Here is a 14,511-nt window from a genome sequence, read left to right as displayed (position 1 = left end):
TACTTTTTTTAAAAAAAATAAAATTTTTACTTTATACTGGTTAACTTACAAAGTTTGTATACATTGTTTTTCACGTCAGATCTTCCTAATTTCCTTTACCTATCCCTCCCTCCACCCAACAAATTGTGCAACCCTATGATTAATGTCTCCCCCACCCCAATGAACCAACTTTTTAAATTTTTTAAATTAGTTTTTTTTTTTTTTTTTTATTATTAGTTTTAATGAAAATTTACAGAGACTTTGGATTTCCATTCATTCATTGTTGCACCTTTATCCCCTCCCAACCCTCCCGCCCAGTACACTCTTCTCTTTGAAAACTAAAAGTAAAAAAAAGTAAAAGAAAAGTTCCCCCATTGTTTTACAAGCCCTCTCCCCAGGTCCACTCCACTATGCATCCTTTGTTCTGGACTCCTGTCATGACAATAATACCTAATCACATATCCCTTTTAAGCAGTTTTCTCCCTCATCGGTTTCAATGCAGTATACATTATGAACCAACTTTTGTAAAATACATAATCATGAACTTAGATATAGTTATGCTGTTGTTAAATGTGGCCAACTATGACTCCTAGGGACCCTATGAACAAAAATGAAGGCTTGTCCTATTCTCTGCCATCCTAGCGGTTTCTGCCATGCTCCTGGTGCTATCAAATCCCTTTAAAAGTTCATAAATGTTTCTTTGTTTACTTAATTGGCAGGGAGTCTACAATTTGAACAGACTGCTCCAATTTATTTATCTCATTTTTTTTTCTTCTCTCTCTTGTGTACCATCGAATTGGATCCGACTGGCACGGGAGGGGATTGCCCCTCCTTCTCCAGGGGCACATCTGGTCGATTCAAACCATGTGCCTTCAGGATTGCCGTGCAGCTTCTTGCCACTAGGCCACCAGAGCTCCCTTTCCAATTTATCTTTCACTGTTTTTTCAACAAAGACTTTTTTTTTGGCTGTTCAATAAGATTGACCTCCAGGCTTCTCTCTTGGCTTCTACCATCTCACTATACTGCATTTATACACTATATTTATATATTTACACACTATACAACATTTCAAATGGGTGCAGGTCTTGGACATATCTCAAATGAAAAGGTCCCAAAGTAAATTCACGAACTACCTCCCTTCTCTGAACCTGTTCCTGTGTCAACCTTCTTCACTTCAGCAATCACCAACTTACTCTTGCATATATTTACTAAGGACTAAAACCATATAACCTTGCAATCCTTCTTGAGCTACCTCACTTACTCTCAATCCAAGCAATTCTGCCTGTCCTACTTGAAAAAGAAAAACAGAATCTGACCACTTTTCTCTACCTCCATCGCTTCCTCTCGTCCAAGTTACCATTATTTTTCTAATTCTGCTCCTGCCCTCTTTAATAGATCATCCGGAGGGACTTTATTGTAAGTCAGATCAAAATCTTTCAACGCCTCCAACTCACTGGGAGCAAAAGCCAAAGTCCTAGCCAGAATCCGTACCATCTGCTTACCCCGCCTCCTGTGCCACCGTTCTCTGAGTCATCTTTCCGCTCTGTACCACCATTCTGCCAGGCACAAAGTCTCCCTTCTGGAATGTTTAGCTTTGAAGTCTTCAGACAAGTCCCTTGTCTGGAATGCTTTTGTCATTCCTGCACTTAAGATTTTTACTGGAATATAACTGTATCAGTGAGGCCTTCCTTGTCCACTCTAATTAAATATGCACATAACATACTTCCTTATATAGACTTCCTGTTTTTCTTATTTTATTTTCCCATTTCCCCCCTTACCACTTATTACTCTTTAAAATACTACATATTGTTACTTCCTAATCTCTGCTCTTTGAAAACTGAGATTTTTGTCTGTTTTGTCCTTGGTGTACAGTACCTCCTCCTACTACATCTCAACATATTTGGTGAATGATAAGAGGAAATGAATGAATGCTGTGTAATCCAGGGAGCTAATGAAATATTTATTAAGCACTCATTATGAGGTCAGCATTGCATTAGGCATTACAGGAGGATATGGAAGAATTTTAGAAGATGCCTACTTCTGAGATTGAGGGGAAAAAATATCAAGCAATGATGTTCTATGATAAGTGCTAATTTTATGGAATAGCCAATGTAGACAGAAGTTAGAGAGAGAGAAAGAAATAATGACCATAGGTTTCAAAGAAGAGGCAGTACTTGGTTGAGGCCAGGCAGAATTAGTTGAATTTGAATTAAAAAAGAGTCAGGAAAGGGCATCTGAAGGAAGGAGAGTAATAAAGGCACAGAGGTAGGAAATAGCCATAACCATTCACTTCAATAGAGCAAGCAAACTCCGAACAGGGAGAAGTAGTGGTAACAAAAATGGCCTAGAAGGTTTGGAAAATCAGGCAGGATCTGAAATTGATATAACTACGGGAAGAAAAAGAGTCATTAGGACTAACTGAACGTGAAGTAAGCAAGACAAAGGCAAAGCAAAGATGGCTATGATGCCACAGGGTCTGTTCAAGCCCTCTTGCTGGTATAATGTCTAAAGAAAGACTTGATATTCCCTCAGATTCCTAGGTAGCACAGAGGGTTTGCACTACTAACTTCAGGGTTGGTTGATCAAGCCCACCTAGTGGTACAGAAGATGAGGGCCTGGTGGTCAGTTTCTTAAAGCAGAAGAAAACCTGTGAAGCAGTTGATGGACTTGGTCACACATGGGATTAAGTGAGATGGAAGTGATTAGTTGGTAATGGTTTTGTATATCCCTCTCACATTTTTGAATTGACACTGAAACTTTTAAAAATGTTTGAATAATAGCAAATAATGGTTTTAAAATAAATCTTATATTTAAAATGTATACCTACATATGGAAAATAATGTCATGCAAACCAAATGGTAAAATAACTAGCTCTATCAGACTTTCTGTTAATAGAAGTCTAATTTCATTTTTTATTTTAAATAAGTATGTTACGACTTGTCCCTCATGACAGTCTTCTCACTTCTCAATTCTACTTTTAATATGAATAGATAAGGCAGAAGGGAGTTTGTTGTCTGACTGAAAAAGGTGCCCATCAAAATGTTTTATTTGGAGAGCTGCCCCTGCCATGACCAACATGGAGCCACTGTACCGAGTGCAGTTCTCAGTACTTGAATGCCCCACCTCAAAGCTGAAGAAACCACCCTGGGTACAGATGCTGTCAGCCACGACGGTGTATACTCTGATGCTGGTGTCTTATTTCCTCATCACTGGAGGAATAATTTATGATGTTATTGTGGAACCTCCAACTGTGTGTGTTGGCTCTATGACAGATGAGCCTGGACTTCGGAGGCCAGTTGTGGCCCACAGAGTAAATGGACAGTATATTATGGAAAGACTTGCATCTAACTTCCTGTTTATAATGGAAAGTTTAGGTTTCATAATCCTGGACTATCCCAATGTACCTAAACATTCCAAAGATCAACAGATTTCTTCTTCTGTTCACTGGATTCATTTGTATCTTAGAGTTTTTTAATGGCTATAGAGTATTTATGAGTATGAAACTGCCAGGCTATATGATGGGTTAGATTACCCTTTGAGAAGTCAGTGGACACTGGATTTACTCCTGTTAATGAAGTTGTAAAGGCTGAAGTAACCCTTGAACATGATACACGGGAACGAATGAAAAAGAGATGAGAAGGAAGAATCTTGTGAAAACAGAGTAGAACTGGGACTAGAATTTCTTCTTGGTGAGGCTGGCACAGGATAGAGCAGGGTTTAGGGCTATTGTATATAGGAGTCGCAGGCGACTTGATGGCACATAACAACAACGTCAAGACAAGCTTATCACAGTGTTTCCTCCCCTGCTGATCTATTGACATATTGATGATGTTAAATGACATTTTCTTCTTAGTTTTTTTTTTTAAATTTTTTATTTTATTATTTTTGTGTGAGTGTACCGTCAAATCAGATCTGACTGGTACAGGAGGAGATTGTCCCTCCTTCCCCGGCAGAGCATCTGGTGGATTCGAACCGTGCACCTCTGGGATTGTAGTTGCAGCTCCTTACCACTAGGCCACCAGAGCTCCCCTTCTTCTTAGTTTTTAATGTCAAAAAGAAATACAGGGAGCTCTGGTGGTCTAGTGGCAAGAAGCTGTGCTGTAATTCTGAAGTTACACTGTTCGAGGCCACCAGCTGTCCCACGGGAGGATGGGCAGACTCCCTCCACGTGATTAATTAACTGCCTCTGAAAACCTGCCAGAGGGTCGATTATGGATTGGTTCCAACTCTACATCAACAACAATAACAATAACAACAATAAAATAAATATACTCCATTCTATAATAATTAAGTGATTATTTTTTACAGCCCCTTAACATTTCTTGGAGATGACATTTCTGATTTTCAGACGTTAATGTTAAATCAGGAAGCATGAGTCTGCAAGCTGAGAACTCTGGACTATCAACGTTACCTGTGGTGCTGTCTTTCAATAGAGTGTGTGATAACTGTTATTTCAGGGGTGTGTGTGTAAGACTATTTCCCGAACAATAGTAAGTATGAAAGGAGCAGAAAAAAGAATTTTTCTAATTTTTTAAAAAACCTGATATTTTAGGGCAATATGCTCCCCCACTTGTTCCTTTTTTGTGTGGTTAGTGGAGGGCAACTGTAAGAGAAATGAGAAAGGAGACTGGAACACAGGTATAGCCTCAAATGTATAATTTTAGAGAAGAGCAAGCATTGAGGCTGAAAATCTGGAAACTGAATCCATGTATCCTCAAAGTGAGGACCACTGCTCTCCAGGCTTCACATGTTGGTGATTAGAAAGAAGATGGTGCCATTGAAAGAGACAGGAAGAGGGTAAAAATGTGCAACAGTGAATGAATGAAAATTAACTCTTCTATAAACTTTCATTAAAATCACAATTAAAACATTTCTAAAAAAAAAAAAAAGGAGACAGAAAGACTGGAGGAAGGAGTTTGCCCCAGTGGTAGGTGGAATTGTGGGATGAGGAGAGGTGAGAAATGAAGTCAGGGAAAGAGATAAATTCTCACAAAGAATGAAAGGCAGGGCAAGGGTTGAGGCTTGAAAAAAGGCACTATTTAAGGGTATGGAGGAATCCCTGGTGGTGTAAACAGTACTATTTCTGCTGCAACTCAGACGAATTAATTTCTTTTAAGAATTTATAAGCACAAAGTTATAACTATTCTTCAGAAATTCCTTATCTGGTCTGGATGTGACCATTTTTCTAGGCTATGCAATGTTATCAATAATTGACCTTTTGCTTTGGACAATATTTGGAAGGTCACATTCAGATCAAATAACTACTTGCCTTTTTTTTTTAATTAATGTAAGATTTATTGAGCTATATCTTAGTAGAGACCCTGGGGCTGTACAAAGTCCGAACATTGTGCCAGTTATTCTTTAGCAGTGAAACCAGAAAGTTGACGACCAGGTGGATGTTGCAGACAAATTTTTATTTTTTATTATTTTTGTGTGCGTGTACCGTCAAATCAGATCTGACTGGTACAGGAGGAGATTGTCCCTCCTTCCCCGGCAGAGCATCTGGTGGATTCGAACGGTGCGCCTACGGGATTGTAGTTGCAGCTCCTTACCACTAGGCCACCAGAGCTCCCCTAACAAATTTATCATCTTCACATGGCCACCAGCCACTACCTGGAATTTGATGGTGGACTGAATCCACCTTGTCTAATTTTGCCACCATGTTCTTATTGTGGGTTAGCAGAAAAGGGAAAGCCTTGCCTCAGAGAACAAAAAGGCCTCATACGACTTGGCCAGCTTCTTGTTCTTGCTGAGTTTTTCTGCACTTCAATGTTCACATAGGGGATATCCACAGCATTGGCTTTTCCCCAGTTTTGCTGATCCCCAAGAACACACACTGAGAACATAGGGCGTGGAGTGGACTTAAGCCTGACAGTCTCTGAGAAGCGCTTGTCCTTCTGAGGGTCAAAGTTCCTCAAATGGATCTGCAGCTCCACTGTTTCTAAAATCTTTCTCCGTTTGTGCTGGTTCCCATGCAGGACTTCCTGCGTGGCCGAGGGTGTCGGAAGAGACTTTGCTGCTATGGTTCTCAGCGCTGCAGTAGCAGCAAAAGAGCACTACTTTCTCTTGTAATGAAATTTCAGATAGATCTCACCTCTCATAGTCTTTTATACAGACTCAGGTATAAAAGAAATCTTTGGAACATGACTTATTTGTAGTTTATTGTTATATATTTTTTAAACTTTATTTTATTATTTTTTTTTGTGGGTACTGTCAAATAGGATCCGACTGGTACAGGAGGAGAATGTCCCTCCTTCTCCAGCAAAGCATCTGGTGGATTCGCTCCCTTAGTTTATTGTTATATTTTAAAATTATACTTTTATTCTTAATATTCCTACTTTGAGGATCTGTCACTATTTTTAAAATATTCTCTTACCAAAATAGAAAGCCCTTGTGCTAGAGAACTAAATAAACAGAGAAAAGGAAGAAATGGAAATAGGAAGAATAAAGTTCTGCTTGACAGTGCCTATTTAAGAGACAGGTAACTGATTAGAACCTAGTTATTGATCACCCTGTCAGTTACTTTAGAGATTATAGTGTTTAGGCAGGGACAGAATCTGTACAGAACTGGTTTTTCGTTCCTGCTCATCAAATTGAATCTTGTTGATAGAAAACACAGGGTGCCACGCATACCTTTCACACTCCAACAAGCTTAAGTACCTATCTCAGGCTGAGTCATCTGATGAATTCATAGACTACCACAGATTCTTAGAACTTAGGAAATCTTAGAAATCACTATTCAAACCCCTTAATTAGACAATTAAGACACTTAAAGGCCCAAGGAGAATAAGTGGAATGCCCAAAGTTTACAGCAAAGCTCAAATTAGAATCACAACATCTGGCCCCCATTCTAATATTCTCACCACATGCCTGGGAGTCATTAATAACTCACTGTGTGTTTCTTTTGAGCTCAAAACCAAAACCCACCTTAAACGCATTCACTGTCTTCAAGCTGATTTGGATTCAGAGTGACCCTTCATAGGGTTTCTGAGGCTGTAAATCTTAGCAGTAGGAGACTTTCTGCTGAAGAGAAGTTGGTTATTTGAACCCCCTGAACTGCACAGCCTTTGGTTAGCAGCGTCTAGTGACTAGGCCATCGGAGCTACTTTTTTTACTTTTAGAGCTTCAGCTGTATTATGCTTATTGGATTATTTTTCATAACGAGCTATAATCAAAACACTTGCACACTTAAAAAAAATTTTTATTTTATTATTTTTTGTGTGAGTGTACCATCAAATCAGATCTGACTGGTACAGGAGGAGATTATCCCTCCTTTCCTGGCAGAGCATCTGGTGGATTCGAACTGTGCGCCTCTGGGATTGTAGTTGCAGCTCCTTACCACTAGGCCACCAGAGCTCCCCTTTGCACACTTATTTTTGTGTTTCCTTTTCTTACTACCTAAAAACATCTCAAACTTCCTTTTGATGCTAAAGTTAGGTGATCTCTTTTACTATGTTAATCAACTCCTCAGGGCCTTCGTCCCTATCACTCCTACCGTGTAGTCAAAATTTAGCAGGATTTTTCTTTTCTTTTCTTTTTTTTTTAATTTTTTATTATTTTTGTGTGCGTGTACCGTCAAATCAGATCTGACTGGTACAGGAAGAGACTGTGTCCCTCCTTCCTCGGCAGAGCATCTGGCGGATTTGAACGGTGCGCCTCTGGGATTGTAGTTGCAGCTCCTTACCACTAGGCCACCAGAGCTCCCCTAGGATTTTTCATACATTACCTTCAGCTAAATATCTCCAACATTTAGACAACCTTGGTATAGAATTTGGAAAAATGGAGACAAGAGTTCAAAAATGTCCTGAGGATGTTTTCTTTATTCCTACCCAGCTGCTTTTTAGATGAATCCTCATACCCACATCCCTTTTTTGTTGTTGTTTAGAATACACAGCAAAACATCTACACATTCAATCACTAGGACATGCATAATTCAACTACATTCTTCAAGTTGTGCAGCCATACTCACCCTTCATTTCTGAGTTGTTCCTCCTCCATTAACATAATCTCAGTTGCTCTCCAAGTTTCTTTAACCTTTGAGTTGCTGTTATCAGTCTGATTCTGTATAGACAGATCTTTAAAGAGTACAGTGCAAAAAAAAAAAAAGAGCACAAGGCTCAAGAGTGACATTCTTTATTGGTTAAGCTACACTGTTTGGTTTAGGAAGCTCTGGTGACTTAGTGGTAAGGGGCTGCACTGCCAACCCAAAGGCACACAGTTCGAATCCACCAGCTCTCTGTTGGAGAAAGATGAACAATTTCCTCCTAGGTGATTTATTGCCTCTGAAAACCAACTGGAGGGTCAGGTATGAGTCAGTTCCGACTGGATGGTATGTAACAATAACAACCACAACGTTTGGTTTTAAAAAGACTTTAGGGGGAGATATATAACTAGGTATTTCTGTCATCACAGGAGACTAGAGCGAGGGCTACATGGTGGAGGGGACCTGGGGGGAGGGTTTGTAAAACAATGAAAGAATCTTTTCTTTTACTTTTCCATAATTTTTGGACTCATGTACTTATAACTTGTTAGTCAAATTTGTGTCTTCTAGGTTGCAACACCCCCATGATACATCTTCAAGGATATGAACATGTATGGCCAAGCACAATCAATAAGAGTGCATCTAAATCCCAAAATCAATCTCCATAATAGTCTATGTGTTTCCTACTGCCAAAGGGGCCCTTTAGAGTAGTGAGAGAAGATCTTCACCCTGAAACCCACAGCGTCCCTTTTCAGCAGGAAGTAGCTAAGAGAATACGCCATCCCCTTTTCCTTATGACTCAGGGTGAAGACTCTCTCAGGGAGGAGTGATAGGGAATGGCAAAGGACACACTGACAAAGAAGATTAATCAGAACTGGCTTTGACAAGCACTGTGGCATTTGGACAAGAACAAACTGGGAGGAGGGTAGAGAGAATAGTGCAACAAGGAATGAATGGAAACCCAAAATCTCTGTAAATGTTTATGAAAATTAACAAAATATAGAAAAAAAAATAAAAAATAAAAAACAAAACAAAAAAAAAGACTTTAGGGGATATTTTTGATTTTGAGTTTAATGATGATCTCAGGGCAGTTCACTAGCCATCATCCCTGATGGCTCCAGAGAGTCTGGTAGAAGGACATCTGCTAAATTAATGGATTGGCTATTACTTCTGAGAAATAAAGAGAAGTGAGGAATTTTAGATTTTTAGTCTCTCAATCCAACCAAATTACCCAAACCTGAACTTCTCCAAAGGATTTTCACAAGCAATTTTTTAGTTTCTCCATTAAGGTAAGCAAGCAAGGCCTTCTTAAGTTCAGTGACTTCTCCACACAAGTGAACTGGTGAAATCTGTAGAAGCTTCAAAGTTAGGGTTCAACAAAAGGCTGATTTTGATGTCACCCCTCCCTTTACAAGGGAGTTCTGGTGGTCTACTGGGTGGGGAGTGGCACTGCAAAACCATTGGTGGTGCTTCTCTGGTAGTTTGAATTTACCAACAGCTTTGAGAGAGGAGCAATCCCCTCTATGTGGTTTGTTGTTATTAGGTGCCGTGGAGCCAACTATGACTCAGACTTATAGCGACTCTAAACAAATATGAATCCTACCCTATCCCGTGCCGTCCTCATCATCTCTGCTATCTTTGAGCCCATTGCTACAGTCACTGTGCCAATCCATCTCCTTGAGGGTCTTACCCTCCACATTTTCAAGCATGAGTCCTTCCTTTTCCAAGGGCTGTTGCTGTGTACCACAGAGTCAGAACCGACTCACAGCTGACCCTTCAGTGGGTTTTCAGAAGCAGTTAATCACACAGGAGGAGACTGGCCATCCTTCTCCTGCGAAGCAGCTGGTGGACTTGATTTGGGACTGCAGTGCAGCTTCTTGCCACTATGCTACACCCCCCACTCCCCCTCTCAGGTCTAAGCCCTCCTGATAACATGTCCAAACTATGTAAGGGGAAATTTCACTATCCTTGCTTCCAAGGAACACTCTGGTTGCATCTTCCTTCTCCAAGGCATATTTGTTGGTTCTTTCGGCAGTCCTTGGGACATTACTCTTCTCAAAGGCATCAAATCTTTGTCACCCTTATTCACTGTCCAACTTGCAGAAGTATAGCAAGGAACTGAAAAGTTGGATCAGGCATGCTTTAGTCTTTAAATTGAGATCTTGGTTCTTTAGCATTTTGGAGAGGTCCCTGACAGCAGATTTTTCTCTGAAAATTTGCCAGAGAGTCAACTATGAGTCGTTTCCTACTTGACAGCAATGAGAGAATCCCTTTACATGTCTATTCTTGGAAGAATGGAAATAAGAGACTTAAATAGCCACAGGAATCTGCCCTCCTAGGCTCTCACTTAGACCAGGAGAAAGTACACTTGTGGGTGATAATAATCAATAACTAGGTTCTAAGGAGCATTCAGTGTCTAATAAGTTACTTGCACTCAAATAGACATTTGTCTTCCTTTTCTCTGTATAATTCTTATGCTCAACAGTGGCAAACACGTAGGAGACCTCAAGTCTAAAATACCAGATGACAAAAGGCATATAAAGACTATTATTCTATGCATAAACATCTGATCTTTATATACTACTACAGTTTGTTCAGATGGTCCTATTTTATTATTTTAAATTTTTGTTAATTTAGACCACAGGTTTTTTTCCCCCTAAAAATGATTCTATAAAGTTATGGACATCCAGATGTTCAAGTTAAGAGAGAAGAGACTGTAGACTGTCATTTTTCCATTTTATCAGAAGAGGAACAGATGTTTGGATGGACTTTGAGACACTTCAAGATACAGCAATCCTTTTAGCAAAGATAAAATGACACTTTCCTCTAGTAGGTTCATTTCATCACATCTTAATTCTTTGTAAATCAGCTAGAATATCTGTGCTCTGTTGTCAGAGCTTAGAGGTCATCTGTAAAATAGGAAAAAAATAGCAGTAATTTTATAGGGCTGTTGTGCAGAGTAAGACAAATGGGCAAAAATATCAGATACGCACTTCTCTAGGTCTAAAAATATTTACTCTGGGCATGAGTGACTCTTCTAAAAGCACATTTATGATCTAGCATCTTAAAATTATTTTAACTGGGTTTAAGATATAAAAATTCAGTTTACATCTCTAAGTTATGTTTTAAATTATTTTTATGTTTATTAGGGTATACATTAATAGTTCTTTCACAAAATAGTCACATTTAATATTTTTTTTTCCTTTTTTAAAGTTAAATTTTACATTATAGGACTGGTTTTCAGTGGAGAGGGGAGCTCTGTGGCCTAGTGAATAAAAAGTTGTGCTGTCAACCCAAAGGCAGGTTGAATCTACCAGGTTCTCCTTGGGTAAAAGTTAGACCATCTCTTCATATGTGATTTACAGTCTCTGAAAACTGGCTGGAAAGTCAGCAATGAATCAGTTCTAATTGAACCACAAGAAGTTGTTTCCGTGGCGAAAAAAGTTTTCTAATGATAATGGACTTGGGTTGCCCTTGCCAAGTGGCTAATTAGCTTGTCATTTCTCCTATCCTTCTAAATACTTGTCATGATAACTTCTCTCCTGTCTTCAGTGCTGTCAAATAGAATGTAATCCTTGTAAATACAATCAAGGTATGTGAGAAAAGTCTTATGAAACTAAGATATTCATTTTAGTGTTGTTGTTGTTTGCCATCGAGTCAGAACTGACTCATAGCTGATCCTCCAGATTTTCAGAAGCAGAAAATTATACAGGAGAAGATTTCCCATCCTTCTCCCACAGAGCAGCTGGTGCATTTGAACTACTTTCCTTTGAGATTGCAGTGTAGTTTCTTACTACTAGGCCACCAGAGCTCCCTTAATTACAGTGTTAGAACACCTATATTGCTCTATTATTTAAATCGGAACTCTCAATAGTTTTAACTATTATAACTTAGTCTTCTGTCTGGTATGCACATTTTTCCAAAGAAAATAGAAAAAGAGAAAGGAAGTTTGAATTTTCTGTAAAGATTTTTCTTCCCTAATAAAAATCATCAAAAAAACACTGATACAAGAAACTTTAAAGTAGCCTGTCTGAGTAAATAATTATAATAATTATATAAATAATAATAATATTAATAATAGATGTATGTTTATGCAGTGAACTTTCTTATATACCTACATATATCTATAGCCAATTTTTCCCTTCAGGAAAGAAATAAATTAAAAAGGGTAAAGCCTAAAATTCAAACACTACATTTTGTTAGGCCACATGCATCATGTTTTCAAGGTTCATCTACACTGTAGCATATACTAGGATTTAATTTTTGTTATAACTTGTACATATGCACCACATTTTGTATATATATGCCACACTGTTTACTCACTTGTTGATGGAAACTTGAGCTGTTTTTACCTTTTACTTATCATGCATGTTGCGGTTTCCTCTTTTTTATATTCCCCCTTTAAATCAAACTTACTCAAACCCAAGCCCACTGGCATTGAATCCATTCCAGCTCAAAATGACAGGGTGGAACTGGCCAAGAGTGTTTCCAAGGCTATAATCTTTATGGAAGATCTGCTGTCAGATCTCTCCAATGTGCCAGTCTAGACATTTAGGTGCACCTGATTCAGGCCATGGTCTTCACAATTACTTGCTATGCATCAGAGAACTGGACAATGAATAAGGATGACAGAATAAAAACAATGCCTTCGAGTTATGATACTGGGAGAAGAGTACTGAACATTCCATGGACTGCCAAGAGAACAAGCAGGTTTGTCCTGGAGAGGATGAAGCCAAGGTGCTCTCTGGAGGCAAGGATTTTGAAGCTCTTTCCCACATACTTTGGACATGCTGACTGGAGTTACTAGTCCTTGGAAAGGGTGGAGGAATAGCGCAGAAGAGGAAGACGCTGGATGAGATGGATTGACACAGTGACTAGGGTAACGGGGGCAGGTGTATCAGAGATAGTGAGACTGGCTCAGGATAGGACAGGGTTCAGAGCGACTGAGCATAGGGTCGCTATGTGTCACAGGCAACTCAGTCACACTAACAACAACTACATACCATAACAACAATTACATAACGTTGTTAGCACAACTGGATGACTTTAGCAAACAAATTTATTCTCTCACAATTTAGGTGACTAGACCCCAAATTCAGGGTATCAGTTCTAGAGGACAGCATCTCCCTTCAGCATCTACAGGCTTACAGTATTCCCCTGTATCAAGGAGGTTCCTAGAGTAAAAACCTGAGTCCAATGGATATGCTCTGCTCCTGGTGGTACTGAGATCTCTCCTGTCTTTGAGATCCTTTCTACTTATATCTCTTACAAGACAAACTGTGAAACAGGCCACATCCTAGGAAAATATTTCTTACATCAGATCAAGGCTGAGAACTAATTAAAGGTGAGGCATCTCACCTTAACCCTACACCCCATTGGCCGGTCACATCTCCGATCACATCACAGGGATTGATTACATCATTACATAACTGCCTCTGATTCTGTCTCATTAATGCTATAGCATTTACTAAACAGGATAACTAGAGAATCAAGGCCTAGTCAAGGTGACACACATTTATTTTTGGACACAACTTAATCCATAACAATACCTGATTTTTTTTCCAATATATTTCTTTGTATTTATCAATTAATGGACATATAAGTAATTTCCACCTTTTGGTTTTTGGAATAATGCTGTGAATATCTGTGTTTACATTTGTGTTTGAAATACTTTCTTTTAAAATTTTGTTTGTGGGTGGGGGGAAGTGACGTGGGAATTGTATACTAATGAAGGAATTTCTCTCTTTTTTTTTCTCTCTTTGGAGGGGGAAGCGGGCTGGTGGGGAGGGGTGGGAAGGGAGAAAATTGTGGCAATGAATGAATGGAAATCCAAAACCTCTGTAAAAAAAAATTATAAAAAAAAATTTTGTTTGTATACCTAAGAGTGAAAAACTACAGAACTGCCAGATTAGCAGACTAAGAAGAGGCTGTGGCACTAGGGATATAGCTAATTTTAGATGGATCTTGGCTGAAAGCAGAGAGTACCAGAGTAATGTCTATCTGTGTTTCCTTAACTATGCAAAGGCAATTCACTGCGGATCACAACAAACCGTGGCTGACTCTGAGAAGAATGGGAATACCAGAACACTTGATTGTGCTTATACGAAACATACACTTGGACCAGGAGGCAGCCATCAGAACAGAGCAAGGAATGGGGTATCAGGGGTAGGTGGTCAGAGACAATGAGGTTGGCTCAAGATAAAGCAGGATTCAGAGCTATTGTACATAGGGTCTCTAAGAGTCACAAGCAACTTGATGGCACATAACAACAATAACAATGATAACTTTAGGTTTTTGAGAAATTGCCAAATTGTTTTTTATAGTGACTGGGTTATTTTATAATCCTATCAGCAATGCACAAGGACTACCCCTCAACAACACTTGTTATTTTGTGGTTTTGTTTTGTTTTTTGTTGTTGTTGTTGTTAAATTTTTAATTTAAATTTTCTAATTTATTATGTTAGAATCATGCCTCAAAGTGTGATTGCTCTAGAACTGGAATTCCTCACCTTGAGAAGGTCAGAAGAAATCAGGATCATGGATTTATATACA

The 14,511-nt window shown here is 39.0% G+C and overlaps 1 protein-coding gene and 1 pseudogene across 1 annotated transcript in view; one reads left to right on the top strand and one right to left on the bottom strand.

Annotated features, from left to right (window-relative positions):
• LPCAT3 (lysophosphatidylcholine acyltransferase 3) overlaps window positions 1-14,511 on the bottom strand; it is a 58,736-nt gene that overhangs the window by 15,006 nt on the left and 29,219 nt on the right. The window lies entirely within an intron of this gene.
• LOC102846818 lies at window positions 3,044-3,506 on the top strand (annotated as a pseudogene).

This window comes from Elephantulus edwardii, unplaced genomic scaffold (genome assembly GCF_000299155.1).
Source record: "Elephantulus edwardii isolate Elephantulus edwardi_28Jun2011 unplaced genomic scaffold, EleEdw1.0 scaffold00096, whole genome shotgun sequence".
NCBI classification, from domain to species: domain Eukaryota; kingdom Metazoa; phylum Chordata; class Mammalia; order Macroscelidea; family Macroscelididae; genus Elephantulus; species Elephantulus edwardii.
This window is presented reverse-complemented; position numbering and strand designations above follow the sequence as displayed.